The sequence below is a fragment of the Coptis chinensis genome, chromosome 2 (genome assembly GCF_015680905.1).
Source record: "Coptis chinensis isolate HL-2020 chromosome 2, ASM1568090v1, whole genome shotgun sequence".
Classification (NCBI taxonomy): domain Eukaryota; kingdom Viridiplantae; phylum Streptophyta; class Magnoliopsida; order Ranunculales; family Ranunculaceae; genus Coptis; species Coptis chinensis.
Genome location: NC_141457.1, coordinates 1,713,700 through 1,728,808, shown reverse-complemented (window position 1 = coordinate 1,728,808; position 15,109 = coordinate 1,713,700). Strand labels below are relative to the sequence as shown.

Below are 15,109 nucleotides of genomic sequence, written 5' to 3'. Positions count from 1 at the left end.
AGTTCATACAATATAAAATTCAAAGCCCATTAGAAACTCACGCAAATAATTTTGTAACCAAGAAAAACGCAAATTACATAACAATCGGGCATAAAAACAATTGTTTTTGGGAGTTGTTAGTTCTTTGTTTTCAGTTTGTTGGTTTAATCGGGCATGTAATGGGTATGCTCTATTAGTACTATTCAATATATGAATACTATGTTTGTTTGAACTCTTCTTTTGAGTCTCTCGGATTGTTTGTGGAAATGCATCTTTGTGGTTATTATCTGTTTACATGTTATTATCGTTGTTTTATCCTATGGTTTTTTTCAAGTAAAATGATTATGGTAAGTAAACTAATCGATGGTGTTAAAACTGACTTTGAGAGATCTTTTTCTTATATGTCATTATTTGGACAAATATCTTGTCGCCATTGTCATGAGTGAACTCGAAAGTGTTTGTATTTTTCTTTAGTGTTTCCTTGTCAAATTTGTTATGGTGGACTGGATTAAAATATTGAGTATACTTACCTTAGTGGTTTGATACTTTGCCGATATTTCTACCGAAAAAAAAAAAAATGATACTCGCTATTACCTATACTAGACTTGCATATTGAAGGAACTCCCTGATTTGGTATAATGAAGTTAAGTAAATAGTTGTGTCTGTATATGTCATATTGCAAGCTCAAAGTCACTTTCATCCTTTTGCCTCTAAACTATTTTGCGTAGATTTTATTTTATTCTAAACGGTGTAGTGTAAGGAGTTATTTTGCAGTATGTCTCAACCAATTCCAAAGATTGGATGAATGAAATTGACAGATTTGGGATTGTATACAAGCAAGGGGTGTCGGATTTTATTCAATTTGCTAGTGACAAGGACCCTACATCGACCACGTGTCCTTGCCCTTGTAATAAGTGCCGAAATAGGAAAAGGTTTCCGTTTGATATAGTGAGAAAACATTTGATTTTGCATGGTATAGAATCAACATACCGTGTATGGGTTTTACATGGTGAGAACCCATATAAGGATCGAATGGTAGACCGAGATGCAGAAGAAAAAATGAAATGAGGTCAAGGACTCAGAATGGGGAATCTTGTTGACGTTGCTTATGGCATACATGAAGGGCTAGCAGGTGATTTGAATGGAGGCGATGAAAGTGAGGGTGGAGATTTGGAACCACCATATGTTCTTGAACCAGATTTGGGTAAAAGGTATAATGAATATAAACAAAAAGCGGAAGAAAAATTATACCCTTCATGCGAGGCTCCTATAACAACTCTCTCGGTAGTGGTGGACCTACAAAACTTGAAGAAGCAATATAATTGGTCAGGAAACAGTGTGACCGCGCTCTTGTCCATGTTAAGAAAATGGTTGCCGGAAGGAAACACGTTGCCTTTAAAGTATCCTGTAATGAAGGCAATGTTAAAAGATTTGGGAATGAAAGCCAAGTGTATAGATGCATGCGAAAAAACAATCAGATGTTATATTGGAAGACTGAAGCTGACTTAACGGTATGTCCTCAATGTGAAACACCTAGATACAAAGTGAAGGAGGGAAAAACGGGGAAGAAGAAAGAAACAAAAGAGGCGAGAAAAGTATTGAGACATTTTCCTTTGATTCCAAGACTCAAGAGGTTGTACACAATAGCATGGATAGCGCGTGAAATGACATGGCACGATAGAGCGACACCTTCTTGGAATTATATGCGACACCCAATCGATTCACTTCAGTGGAAGACATGTAAAGATGATTGGCCAGACTTTGCTAAGGAATGGCGTAATGTTTGGCTTGGGATTGTAACTGATGGATTCAATCCACGTGGAGTTCAATCCATTGGTTACAGTTGTTGGCCTGTTTACATAGTTCCTTATAATCTACCTCCATCTTTGTGCATGAAATCTGAGTTCCATATGATGTCATTATTAATACCAGGGCCGAAGGCACCGAGTCAAAACATTGATGTATTTCTTCAACCACTAGTTGATGAGTTACAACAGTTATGGAAAGAAGGGGTGGCAGCTTATGACATGTACAAAAGAGAGCACTTTACTTTGAGGGCTATGTTGATGTGGGGGATTCATGATTTACCTACGTATGGTAACTTATCAGGCTGTGTAACACATGGTTACAAAGCTTGTCCTATTTGTGGTGATGAAACTCCGTCTATGCATCTTGGGAATGCAAGGAAGATCGTTTATACAAATTACCGGATGTTTCTTAAATCTGATCACCCATTTAGGCAGGGCAAGTACTTAGGACTTAAGACAAAAGAGTTAAACCCCCCTCCACCAAGGTTAAAGGGAGAAGTAATTGAGAAAATGCTAAGTCGTGTCCATTATGTACCTGGTAAAGTATTAAAAGGTGCCAAACGGAGTGTAGATGATGTAGATGTGGTTGCTATTGGAGATGATGAAGATTATGAAGTTACTAAAGCATGGTATAAGAGGTCTATTCTCTTTGAAATGGAATATTGGCCGAAACATAAGATTCGACATGTTATTGATGTGATGCACGATGAGAAGAATGTGGCAGAACACATAATAAATGTGATTCTTGACAAGAAAGAGAAAACAAAGGATACAGTATAGGCACGAGAGGATTTGAAGAAAATGGGGATTCATAGTGGTCAGTGGATGCAAACAGACCCAATCACAGGGAGATCTGTTAAACCAATGGCCCCATTTGTCTTGAATAAAGATGAGAAACTTGAGTTTTGCACAATTTTGAAGAACTTGAAGCTTCCTTCAGGTTTTTCGTCGAATTTAAAAAATGTTGTCACTTTGAGTCCTCCTGGTTTGCTTAGAATGAAATCACACGACTATCACGTGATTATGTGTTACTTGCTTCCAGTTTTGCTTCAACACGCTTTTCCAAAACATTGTGATTTGCGTAGAGATATTCACCAGATTAGCTTATTCTTTAATCTCCTATGTTCGAAAGTCTTAATCCGAAAGGAAATCCAAGTTGCCAAATACATGGTAGCAGAGGCATTGTGTGTGCTGGAAAAGTATTTTCCAACCGCTTTTTGATATCAAAGATCCACCTTTTGGTGCATTTGGCTGATGAAGGGCTGATTTGTGGACCCGTATCCTAGGTGGATGTATCCATTTGAACGGTATGTACAATTTTACCTTTATTTCATATTTAATGGCAATTATCATCGAAACTACTAAGTACAATTTTGGATTTGTTTATTTTAATAGGGCAATGAAGGAGTGTAAAATATTCCGAGCAATAAACGCTATGTTGAAGGCTCTATTATGGAGTCCTATATTGTTTCGAATCATTAGGTATGCTATGGAGTACATGCCAAATTCATGGGATGGAAATCACAAAGCTACTCGTGAGGTGTTTCTAGATGAAGATGGAGAGTATTGTGATGAGGGGCCTATACTTGAGGGTAAAACTGTGACCCTAGGCAAGGAACAATGGATACAAATCCGTAGATGGGTTCTTTTTCGACTAGACGTCGAAAAGCTTGATGAACATTATAGGTTTGATTTCTTTTTTTGACACACTTGACTTGAAATTACTAGTCTAGAAAGTCGTAATAAATAGTCATGTCAAACTGCATAAACAAATTGCAGTGAGTATCGTGCCTTGCAAGCAAGTGCACGTGGTAAAAGAAAAGGGATAGCAAAGACAAAAGTGGAGATACAAACTGAGTTCATTGTGTGGTTATATGACAAGGTATTGTTTTCTTCTATTCATGTATTTAGTTTACTAGGATATTACAATTTGTACTTTTAACTTTCTAATTGTCTTTTTTTTTTCACTTCACGCTTGTTGGCTGAAAAAAGACACAAATTGTGACTTATGGCGATTTGTCCAAGGACCATTGTTCAAAGCTAAAACGTTATAAAAAGTATCGCGGTTAATGGTTTTGTGTTCTCTACTAGGTCGCATGATGAAACATTTGCTACACAAGACAGTGGTGTTTGCATGAATGCAATCACTACATTTACGTCAAGTAGGAAGGACAAAAATCCCATTGATGCATCGACTAAGTGGTATGGGGTTATCGAACAGATAATAGAGCTGGACTATACGACCTTCCAGCATGTTGTCTTTTACTGCAATTGGGTGAAGGTGGAGGACAAGACCAATGGTTGTAAACTTTGTCCAGATTCTAATTTGGTGATGGTTAATCTCAATTGGCTAAAGAGTGTTGATCAGTATATTAATGAGCCGGCGATTCTTGCTTTCGAGGCTAGTCAAGTATTTTACTCAAAGGATTTGAGAAATCCTAATTGGTGGGTAGTGATAAATTCACCTAGGTGATTGACAAGTCGAGTTGATAAACTAGATGCACCAACCGACTTCCAATCTATTCTTGAGGACCAACCTAATTTGCAGCCTTTGATGCAAAGTCTAACCTGATTGTAATAGTTGCATTATCACATTTTTAAGATTCTTAGATATTTTTAAGATTCTTAGTTGCATGCAAACTTCTCATTTTCTACTTTTTCTATTTTGAAGTTTGTTTGTGCAATTAGGTGAGAGTTATGTTTTTTTATTATCAAGAGTGGTCTTTATAAATGTATACTTTTGAACTTTTTAATTTTTTTTTTGTGGTATCCTAGTTTTACCTCTCTGTTCTAACAATTTTTTTGTCATATTAGGCTATTTAATAATGTCATCAGGTCAATCACAACATACTGCTTCCCAGCCTTCGAGTTCAGTCCCACATCCATCTCATAATTTAACTTCCGACTCACATACATCTCAGCCTTCGGAAGCTTTACCAACGATTACCAAGTTACCTATAGAGTTCAATGAGGATGGCGTCGCTATGGGTCCTAACCATGCCAAATGGAATACCCAGGTTGGAGTTTATGTTCGAGCTCGTATTCCAATTCATTACAAAGATTGGAGAAAAATAGATGGAAGCTTCAAGGATAATGTCTGGAACAAATTAATGGTATGGTTTACATGTACTTTAATTTCAATGATAGCATCCATTATTCTTGATAATTAGTATGTTTTTCCAATCCTATATCTACATGTTGTCCAGCCCTATGTGTGGAAATTTACTTAATATGAAATGAACAAACATCACTTTGTTCATGTAGGAAGAATTTGAGCCTAATGTTCCCCAAGCAACGACACGCCGAGAAGTTGAAAAGGACTTTTCCCAAAAGTTCAGATCATCAAAGTATGCCTTTCGGAAAGAGATTTTGCGTAAGTGCAGGAGCGTGGAAGAAGCTATTGCAGCATGCCCAGATGGCAAGGATCCAAATCATTGGGCTGCATTTGTCAGAAATGAGAGTACCGCTGAAGTGAGAGCTAGAAACGCAAAGAATGCTGAGAATGCCAAAAAGAACATATATCAACATACTAATGGGCGGGGCACATATGCCCATAAATTGGATAAAATGGTAGGTGTCTATTCTTGTACTAACGTTTTCTTATCACCTTATGCTAACAACTATTAAGGATTATTTTTGTAGGATAAAGAAGATCCTAGTAGAAAACATGGACGGGTAGATAGTTGGAAAAAAGGACATGAGCGTCGTGATGGAACTATATTAGCGAGCGCTCAAACCCATTATGTAAGTTCTAATAACATTGAAGCTTGAACTTACCTGTGTGTTGGTATTGTATATAGGCTATGTTGCATACTTGCATACCATTATCATAATTTATGCATGTATTACTCATATAGGAACAAGTGGAGGCTTCTAATAAACGAAGAAAAGAAGCAAGTGCGGGTGGTGAGGGCAGTGTAATGGAAGTAGACTTCGATAATGATGAGTTGTCTGAAGTCTTTGGGCCTGACAAAGGGAGTAGAAGACGTGGAATCAGCTCCAACAAGTCTAAGAAGCAATTGCAACGTACAGGTATTGCCAAGGCATTATTGCAGCAAGCAAGCTCTTCATCCAATTCTGAGTTGAAGGGGGAAATGAATGAGATGAAGTCTTCCTTATCTAATGTCATAGGCGTGTTAAAGGTGAGTTTGCAGTTTGCACTTGTGCTTTCTTGCATACAATTTCATTATGTATGACCAATTGTTACTATAAATTGTGTCAGGATGTACTTAAGGCTGTTAAAAACAATGGAACATCAACTACTCAACAACCGTCGCGCCTAACACCGCTAAACTCGGTTCGGTTCCACGTTTCGTCACTCGACTCAACAAAACTTGATGAATATGTTTGCAAATTTGAATCCTCCTTCTGGGACGCTTGGTTCTTCACCAAATGTATCCTTATTAGATAAGGATGGTGTAGTGGTTGTTAAGGGGTATGTCATGACAGAGACAGCTGGAGATTGCAATGGCAGAAAAGTTCTCGCAGGTGAAAAAAAGGTCTACATAGAGGAAGTCTTGGTTGGTGATGCTCTTGTTTACGATGGGCCCCAAGATGGAGTTAAATTTTTGGATGGCTTTAGTCTTTGGAGGTCCTTTAATTTGGCTCGAGTCAAGGATGCTGATTTTCTTAATAAGTTGTTTGGGATATACAAACTTTCTGAACTTGGGATTTTTAGTATGGTTTGGCTTCTTTATGTTTTGAATGCCGTTTGTTTTTTGTTTAATATGGATGTCATAGTGACTTGACAAACTTATGGTCTTTTTTTGGTATGGATGAGTATTAACTTTAATATGTTCGTACTATATCTATTTATTAAATTTGATTGCAGTGTATGTATGCTTGTTTGCTTAGTAGGTTGAAGAAAGCCCTAACCCATTTTAACTCACCTTTGTGCAAATTAATATAATTGGTTTGCATTGCGGTCCCAAGCCCCGGATAAAGGAGGAGGGAGGATGGTGGAGCCTTGGACTATTTTTCCATTGAACGTTGGGATTCTCGAACTAAAGGTGTGTACTAGTCTTTGCTTAACATGTTGTAACTTAGTTTAGTTTCTCTTGTTGGTGTTTAGAGTTTGTCGAATAATGTAAAAGCTGCCTGCACATTGCCTAGCTTAGTTAAGGCGGTTGTCACTTACACTCTTCTTGTTTCACTGGTATATAGATTGCGTTAGCATTACTTGATTTTGTCGTATCTATATAGTTAGGTAGTATTATTTCTCGTATCTCTATAGTTTCGCTTATGAATTATTGAGTCATATATTTTCGTTTTCTAAATATCATTTCTTAGATGACGCATGCATCTTCACTTCACTCACTTGGTCTTGGATAAATGCTCGGTTTCCAACCATGTAAGTGTAGCACCTTCATCTTTTCTGTATATTATTTTTCTTCTTTTCATTTTCACTATTAACTGTTATTATAGAAAAGAATGATATTTGTGTGTGGGAGACTCAATGTTACTTGTGTTTCTATGATGTGCACATAAGCTCTTGTGGAAAAATAATACTTGCAACACCATTACTTGTATAATGTGTCATAAACGTTACCTCTTTTCTTATATGCATTGTTGGTTTTAATTAGCTACTTGAGTATAAGCTTTTTTTTAGTAATCTATTTATTAGCTATCATTGCTTTCTTGGTTTCAAATATATTGTCATTGTTAGTGAAAGAAATCTGCATAAGTTTTGAATCTGCTGGCTAGTTATCTAGTGGTAGCTTTGGTTGGTACCAATTTTGAATCCATCCTTAGTGGTATGGTCTCGACTGCTTCTAACCTTAAATAAGGTATGTCTTTGTTAGTGTGAGTTGCCCCTAAATATTATGCTAAATGTATGCCCTATGGTGTCAAGGTACTTGGTTTAGAGTGTGGGAAGTAATTACTCATGAGCAATCAAGAATACCCTAGACAGTTTTTCCAGAAATTATTCAAGTGACCCCCTTGTCTCGATTTTCTTCCTTTTATGGGTTTTTATATCAACAAAAAAAAGATAGTTTTATTGATTGTGTTTGTGTGATTGAAGGTCTGATCTATTCTAATCAAATCACAATCTATGGTCAGGTATCAATATATTCCCTTTAGTTTCTTCAAATCCGACGTTCTCTTTTCGTTTGCTAGAAGTAGTGAGCTTTTTTTTTTTCATCACCTCATTTCAGCGATTAACTCCTCATTTCAGTGATTAACTCCTCATAAACCCTACAATCTCTAAGGTTAGAATCCAAAAGCTTTAATTATGATTTTTTCAGTTTTCTTTGTAGATTATTACTTTTGATTACTCTTCTATCAATTTATAGGTTCGATTCATCAGTCAAGCTTCAGGATACAATTGATTTGACAGGTTCAATTCAATATACATGTTTTCATTTTCGTTGAAATTCATCCATCTATTTTCCAAATGGATTGTTGTTATTTCAAATCAAATATATTGATTTTTCTTTTCGAATCACAAATTTACTTGGGATTTTTGAACTTGTATTTGTTGATTGGGTTCTTAGCTTATTTGATATGTTGTTTATTGTATGAATATTGTTCATAATGTATTGTGTCGGTTAAATGAATGAGAGTTTGTTGTTTGAGCGAGATCTTCTAACATTGAGTGCTTTATAAGTGTGAACGTAACTCATGTAAAAGCGGTAATGGCTCGGCCAGGATCGCTTTTTCGTTTACACGGACAACTTATGGGTGACTTGACCATTTTAGTATGTTACTAGTTTGGTATTCGGAATGAATTTAGCAAGCAATGGGATTGTATCATCGTCCGTAGATGTAGTGTCGGATTTCGGGACTATCACTAGGTTGGCGCAATCGTGTAACTGGATTAAACTAGTATTTTGTTCGGCAAGACAATAAGAAATGAACTCTAATGTGATTAATAGTTTAACTCTACTTATAAGAAAGTGCCATTCGTTATAGAGAATGTGCATTTTTGAAGACTTGGGATAATCTCAATAATAAAGTCGTAAAGCTCTTGAGGTTGGTTTTACTCTATCTATCTATTTTACTAGTGTTTCAAAGGTGTGTTCATCCGGAGAATGCAGAATTTATTTTATCCGATGATTGTTTCTTGCTCACGGCATTGCGATTACTTTTTTGGTGACCCAAATTGAGTTGTTTCAAGCAGCGTAAATCTGAAGAGTTCTGAATTGTTGGATCACCCAAGCTCTGAGGTTAGACGCCATTGTATTCTAAATACTTATTTTCCTCTCTGCAACTGCTACTCACAGGTATATGCATTAAAAGCAGATCTGCAATGGTGTGCGTCAAAATGCCCTTGTGGAAATGTTTCAAATATTGACCACAGTATGCGAGAGCCATAAATTAGCTTTAGCTCAAACATGGGTTCCATGCAAGCATCGCAGGGTTGTAGCCGACGGTGGTGGTGGTGTGAAGAAGAGCTGCAGAAGCTTTGATGGAAGCTGTATGGGGCAAGTTTGCATGTGAACAACTGATGTAGCATTCTATGTAGTAGATGCTGACACGTGGGGTTTTGGCGACGCCTGGTCAAAGCATCACTTACAGAAGGGGCAGGGGGTTGGTGGGAGGGCATTTTCATCAAAAAGCTCGTGTTTCTCTAGTGATATGACACAGTTGAGCAAAAGTGAGTATCCCTTGGTACACTACGACGCATGTTTGGGTTAAGTACCGCTTTGCTATCATTTTACGTGTAGTACCTTGGGTCGGGTCCGGATGTGTGATGGTTATATTCTAGAGTTGTTCCTACCACCGTGCACTCCACGGCCTTAAGCAAACATCGATATTTACGGACTCCGCCTTGGTGACAATGAAGGCGAAAGCAACATTCTGGGAAGAACCTCCATTGCTATCCGTTCAAGTAAGATATTCCCCCTCTACCACCTTCCACCAACCTCCATCTGCTAAGTCTTGGTGGGTTCGACAAATCTAGGGAGTTTTATGTTGCAACAGACAATAATTATTAGTTTTGTTTTTTTGGTTTGCATGGCTTAATTTGGGTCGGCGAAACAATTGTTGTGTCATTTAATCGATCCTCATTTTCATCTGCAGCTGCCGCTCTTTCTCTTTCCAATAACAATAATAATAATAACACCGACAAAGAGCAGAAAATGGCTTCCGCTGAACAATTGGTTTTCGAATTGAGTAATCCCGATCTTCGTGAAAATGCTCTTCTTGATTTATCCAAGGTTCTTTATTTAATTTAATTACTTACTTCTTTTTTATTTAATTATATATAATATTAATTGATTTCATCCATTTGTAGAAGAGAGATTTTCCAGGATTTGGCTCCCTTTACCTTATATAATATTAAAGTGCATTACCTTAGACCTCGTAGGCATTTTTGCGAGGGGCACAAAGACCATTCTTTGAAACTTATCGGGGGTAGGAGTTTCCTCCGATGGGGTCATGTTTATGTCCATGGATGGAAACCGCGTCTCTGTCGAACAAATCGCCTCGCCGGGGAATGTTCCCCCAGAAGCAAATCGCCGCCGAGAAATGCTGGGTCCTCAAGTTATGGTAGATCTTCTAACGTAAAGAAAACCATTGGGAGAGATGCTCGAGAATCTTCTAGATTATTTCAAGTATTATGCAGGCTGAGAATCCCGGCTTCTTTTTACGCGAATGTAACTTCGGCGACGAGGGCCATATGACTAATGTTTTTGGGCAGATGCAAGGTCAAGAAATGCTTACATTCACTCTGGGATGTTGTTGTTACTTTTGACACTATGTACGATCTAACCAAGATCGGGTTCCATACGCACCATTCATCGGGTATGAACCATCACGGGAAGATGGTCTTTGTTTGGTTGTGCTCTAATCTTTGACGAAGTCCGAAGTCTTCCTTTTGTGGCTCTTCAAGACTTGGCTTGAAGCAATGTCTAGTCGCGGTGCTCTGTTTCTCTAACAACAGATCGATGAGGGGCTATCAGCGGCCAGCTTGCTCAAGTTTTTCGAACTTCGCTAATCGTGTATTTGTAAATGGCACATTTTAAGGGAAGGTCGGGAAAGACTTGGTCATGTCTGCCATACCCATCCAACTTTCCAAGGGAACTTTATAAGTGCATCAACTTGACCGAGACGATTGAGGAGTTTGAATCATCTTGGAGTTCTTTAGTCGACAAATATGATCTTAGGAAAAATGATTGGCTTCGGGGCTTTGTATAATGCTCGTAGACCTTTGGCCCCTCAGATATTTCGTGATACTTTCTTTGCCTTAATCTCCATGAATCAAGGGTGTGAAAGTGTTAGTTCATTTTTGATGGTTACGCTTAACCAACGGATTCTTTGCCCGTGTTCTTTCGTCAAGATGAAAGAGCTTTAGAAAATTGGTTTGAGAAAGAAATTGAGGCCGGATTTCGGAGACAATCGCACCACACCACCATTACTAAAGACTCCTTCCCCAATGGAGAAACAAGCCGCAAACTTGTACCACGAGGAAAATATTTGCAAAATTTCAAGATGAATTAGTTGAAACGTTTGTTTATACCGCAAATAAAATTGAGGGGATGGTGCAATTAGCACTTTTCGGTAGCAAAGTTTGAGGATGACGACAAGGCATACATTGTCACCTTAAATGTTCGAAATGAGAGCAAGTTGCAGCTGCCGGATGTTTGAATTTTCAGGCATTCTCTGTAGGCATATATTGACGGTTTTCATCGTAACAAATGTACTTACTCTCCCATCTCATTACATGGCGTTGGACAAGAAATGCCAAGACAGTCACTGGATCGATGAGCGTAATGGGAGCTCCAGGTTCAAGAGTCCATGACCTTGAGATACAACAATCTATGTAGGGAAGCTATTAAGTATGCTGAGGAAGGGGCAATAGCTACGGAGACTTATCACGTGGCAATGAATGCCCTCAGAGAGGGTACAAAGAAGATTGCTGTTGTGAAAAAAAGTGTTGCAAGGGTCACGCCTCCTAGCTCTCACAGAGTAAGCAATCACGAAGATGGTAACAAGAAAACCCCTACTTCTACTTCGGATATGACTCCTTTAATGTGGCCTCGGCAAGATGAAATCACACGTAGATTCAATCTTAATGATTTCGAGCTTCCACACCGCCATTCTGATTTGAATTTGCCTCGCGATGGCCCTGTTTCTCTTCATCGGGATGATGGCCCTTCTGATAATATGGTAAGGAAGGGAAATGCTTAACAAGTTCTTCATTCTATCTTTGGGAAGTTAATTTACTGACCCATAGTTAATGGTTTTCTTTCAAGACACGCTGTCAATAAGTTTTGAAGAAGTTGAAATGAATTTGGACACCAGACACATGGTAACTCTTTGTTTATTTGTTTCTTTCAATTTATGCAGGTCATTTTGCCTTGCCTCAAATCCATGACTTGGGTCATGGAGAATAAGAACTCACCCGCGAATCGAAGTTGTCAGAATCAATTTGAAGGCACAAATTCTCTACCCTTGACTTCATTTCATTATTGCGTATCGGTATCATGACCATTAACCTATGTTTTAATTGCATAGCTATATTCAGCATGCTTATCTAGTTCTGCTCATTTTTGTTTCTCATTCCAGCTGCAAGATTATAGCAAGAACCCTTCAGGAGAATCAGAGGTGAAGTTCCAGCTTTCAAGACTCACGCTGGAGCCTATGTTATTACTACAGTACCTTTGAGGGATGAGTTTCTCGAAAATGCCCGTGTTTTCATATTTGAAACTTAGTGCAAATACATCAGTGCATTGATATAGGGTAATTAAATTCGACTTGAAGAATCAGTTTTATATGTAAATTAGTTTCACTTTGTTCGTCTAGTAATTTGTGACGCGGCGAAAGAAAAAGGTGTCCATTCATCGTCTTTTCATTTATATCCTATGAGTAACACTTGCGGAAAAGTTGAATATGACTTATGACGAGGCTGAAAGATGGATAGTGAATCTTGTGTGAAATTCAAAGCTTGACGAAAGATTGATTCCAAGTCGGAACTGTTGTCATGGAACCCAATCATCCGAATGTGTAAGTGTTCAACCGGTGTTCCTCCCCGCTAAGCATTCATTTCGTCTTTGCGGCTAGCCCTTTCCAACTCACTCCCTTTCTTCTCTCGATCGACTTGCAGTACGAATAAGAACAGATTATTGAAAACACCAAGGCACTCTTTTGCGTACTTACAAATACGCTTAATCTCGTTCTAGAATCTGCTCAAGTACAAACCTGGCGTATAAGGTGTCGTGTTTTGCGAAAATTTCACGAAAGCTCCAAAGAATTGTTGTGAATGATTTTTTGTTTGTTTTGTTTACTTTTTTTAGCTATTTAACCTTAAAAGAATTGTTGCAAATAGTATGATCATACCCGTAGATACACACTAGTAGTGGTCGGTAATCTCAAAGATATAGCTTTTTGGACTCCATGAGCTTCTTTAGTAATAATCAATAGAACTGTTCTCTTACTCTTCCCATGGATTTAATAGAGTCTGTAGGGTTGTATATGAGACGAGAGAACACCTCCTTGCGTCAAATATTTTTCTGGAAGGCACAAAACGGTGTCAAAAGTAGGATCTTTGAAGACTGCTCAAGTGGAACAATTTATTGGAGTTTGAATTGCTCATATTGTTAGGAGTATGAGACCCTGTTGCCACATTTTTTGTGAGTTTGGTTGTTGGACCAGTGAAAATAAATACTGAACTTTCCGATCTCTTGGAAGGGACAAAACATACTGCTACTTAAGAATTATGCTACCATACTCTGTTTTCTGAATTCCGTAGTTTGAGTATAAGGAGCTACTACTTAAGAATAGGATATAAGTATATATCTATATATACATATTTGTTTTCTACTGCTCGACTCCTTTTATTTATTTCTATTGGTGTATAGGATGAAAGGGACTTTTCTGATGATACCATCCCAAAGTCATCCCCTGATGCTTACAACTACTGAAGGTGCTAGTTTTGTACAAATGATATGAGAGCTTGAGTTTAAGGACAAGTCCCATTGATTTGGAAAACAGTGTGTATTTCATTCGTGGCAAGTCCTATTTATGAAAGACGTTTTGGTGATGTTATTTTAATAAAAGATTATGTGATTGGATGTACTTGTAAGATTTCTTGTTTATATTATGGACGATTGTAAAATACCCAATAAGTGGGGGCATCTTTATGCAGGTTAAGTAGTCTCCCAAAAAGGGGGTGGTTTTGGGGATTTTTTTTTTACATATGAAATAGTTTTGTAACGGTTCTTCACCGTTACTAAGCTTTGCAATAAGTAACACAAAAAAGCGTTACTAATTTTATAAAAGCGTTACTAATGTTATAAAAGAGTAACACAAAAAAGCGTTACTAATGTTAGAAAAGAGTAACATAAAAAGGCGTTACTAACTTTATAAAACCGTTACTAATGTTAGAAAAGAGTAACACAAAAAAACGTTACTATTTTTATAAAACCGTTATTGATGTTAAAAAAGAGTAACACAAAAAAGCGTTACTAATGTTATAAAACCGTTACTGATGTTAAAAAAGAGTAACACCAAAAAGCGTTACTATTTTATAAAACCGTTGCTAAATAGTAATACAATTGAGCAAAGAAAACCGCTAGTAAATATTTTAGTAACGGTTAGAAACCGTTATAATAAATAATTATGTAACGGTTATAAACCGTTACGAATATTAATAACGAATTAGCAACGCCCAAACTGTGACGCATAAAAACAGTTACAAATATTTTTAGTAACGATTTCTGACTGTTAGGGATGTCCTATTTTGGTATAGTGTCTCTTAACAACTTTTCAAACTTCTTCTTCTGTGAAGGTTGACCCTCAGATTTTGAGTAAGAATCATTCAACTTTCTCTTATTAGATTTATGATGAATCTCTTCTTTGGCCGAGTTACTTGCCTCAGACACTTGTAACACAGGTTGAACTAAAGCTGATAGAACACCCTCTTCAACTTGCACGTCTTTACCGGCTTTATCATAGAGTTCTCACAGAGTCTTAATCTCCTTTCGAAGCATATACTTGTGCATATTGGATGCCGGAATGAGCCCTGTCTGAAAGGCCATTACTGCTGTCATTTCTGACTCATCCAAATGTTCTACTAACTGCGCCTCTGCCTTGAATCGCGACAAGAACCCTTTCAAAGATTCCTTCTTTCTTTGCTTCAGTTGGAACAAAGCCGATACCTGCTATGGTTTCACTCGCTGATGCCCATAATTGGTCAGAAATTTTTCTTCCATCTCCCTATAACATGATATCGATCCCTCTTATAAAGAACAAAACCACTTCAATGCCTTTCCCTTTAGACTAGACGAAAAAAGATTTGCATAACAATGAATTCATATATGTAGTTCCCTTATATATCAAAAAATGATGCCGATACGCGAAGAGATGATCCATCGGATCCG

At 37.6% G+C, this 15,109-nt stretch overlaps 2 pseudogenes; both read left to right on the top strand.

The window, feature by feature from the left end:
• The first annotated feature begins 1,062 nt into the window (after positions 1 to 1,062).
• LOC147514314 (uncharacterized) lies at positions 1,063 to 2,567 on the top strand (annotated as a pseudogene).
• Positions 2,568 to 10,158: 7,591 nt separating this feature from the next.
• On the top strand, positions 10,159 to 12,395 carry LOC147514313 (protein FAR1-RELATED SEQUENCE 3-like; annotated as a pseudogene).
• The last annotated feature ends 2,714 nt before the right edge of the window (positions 12,396 to 15,109 follow it).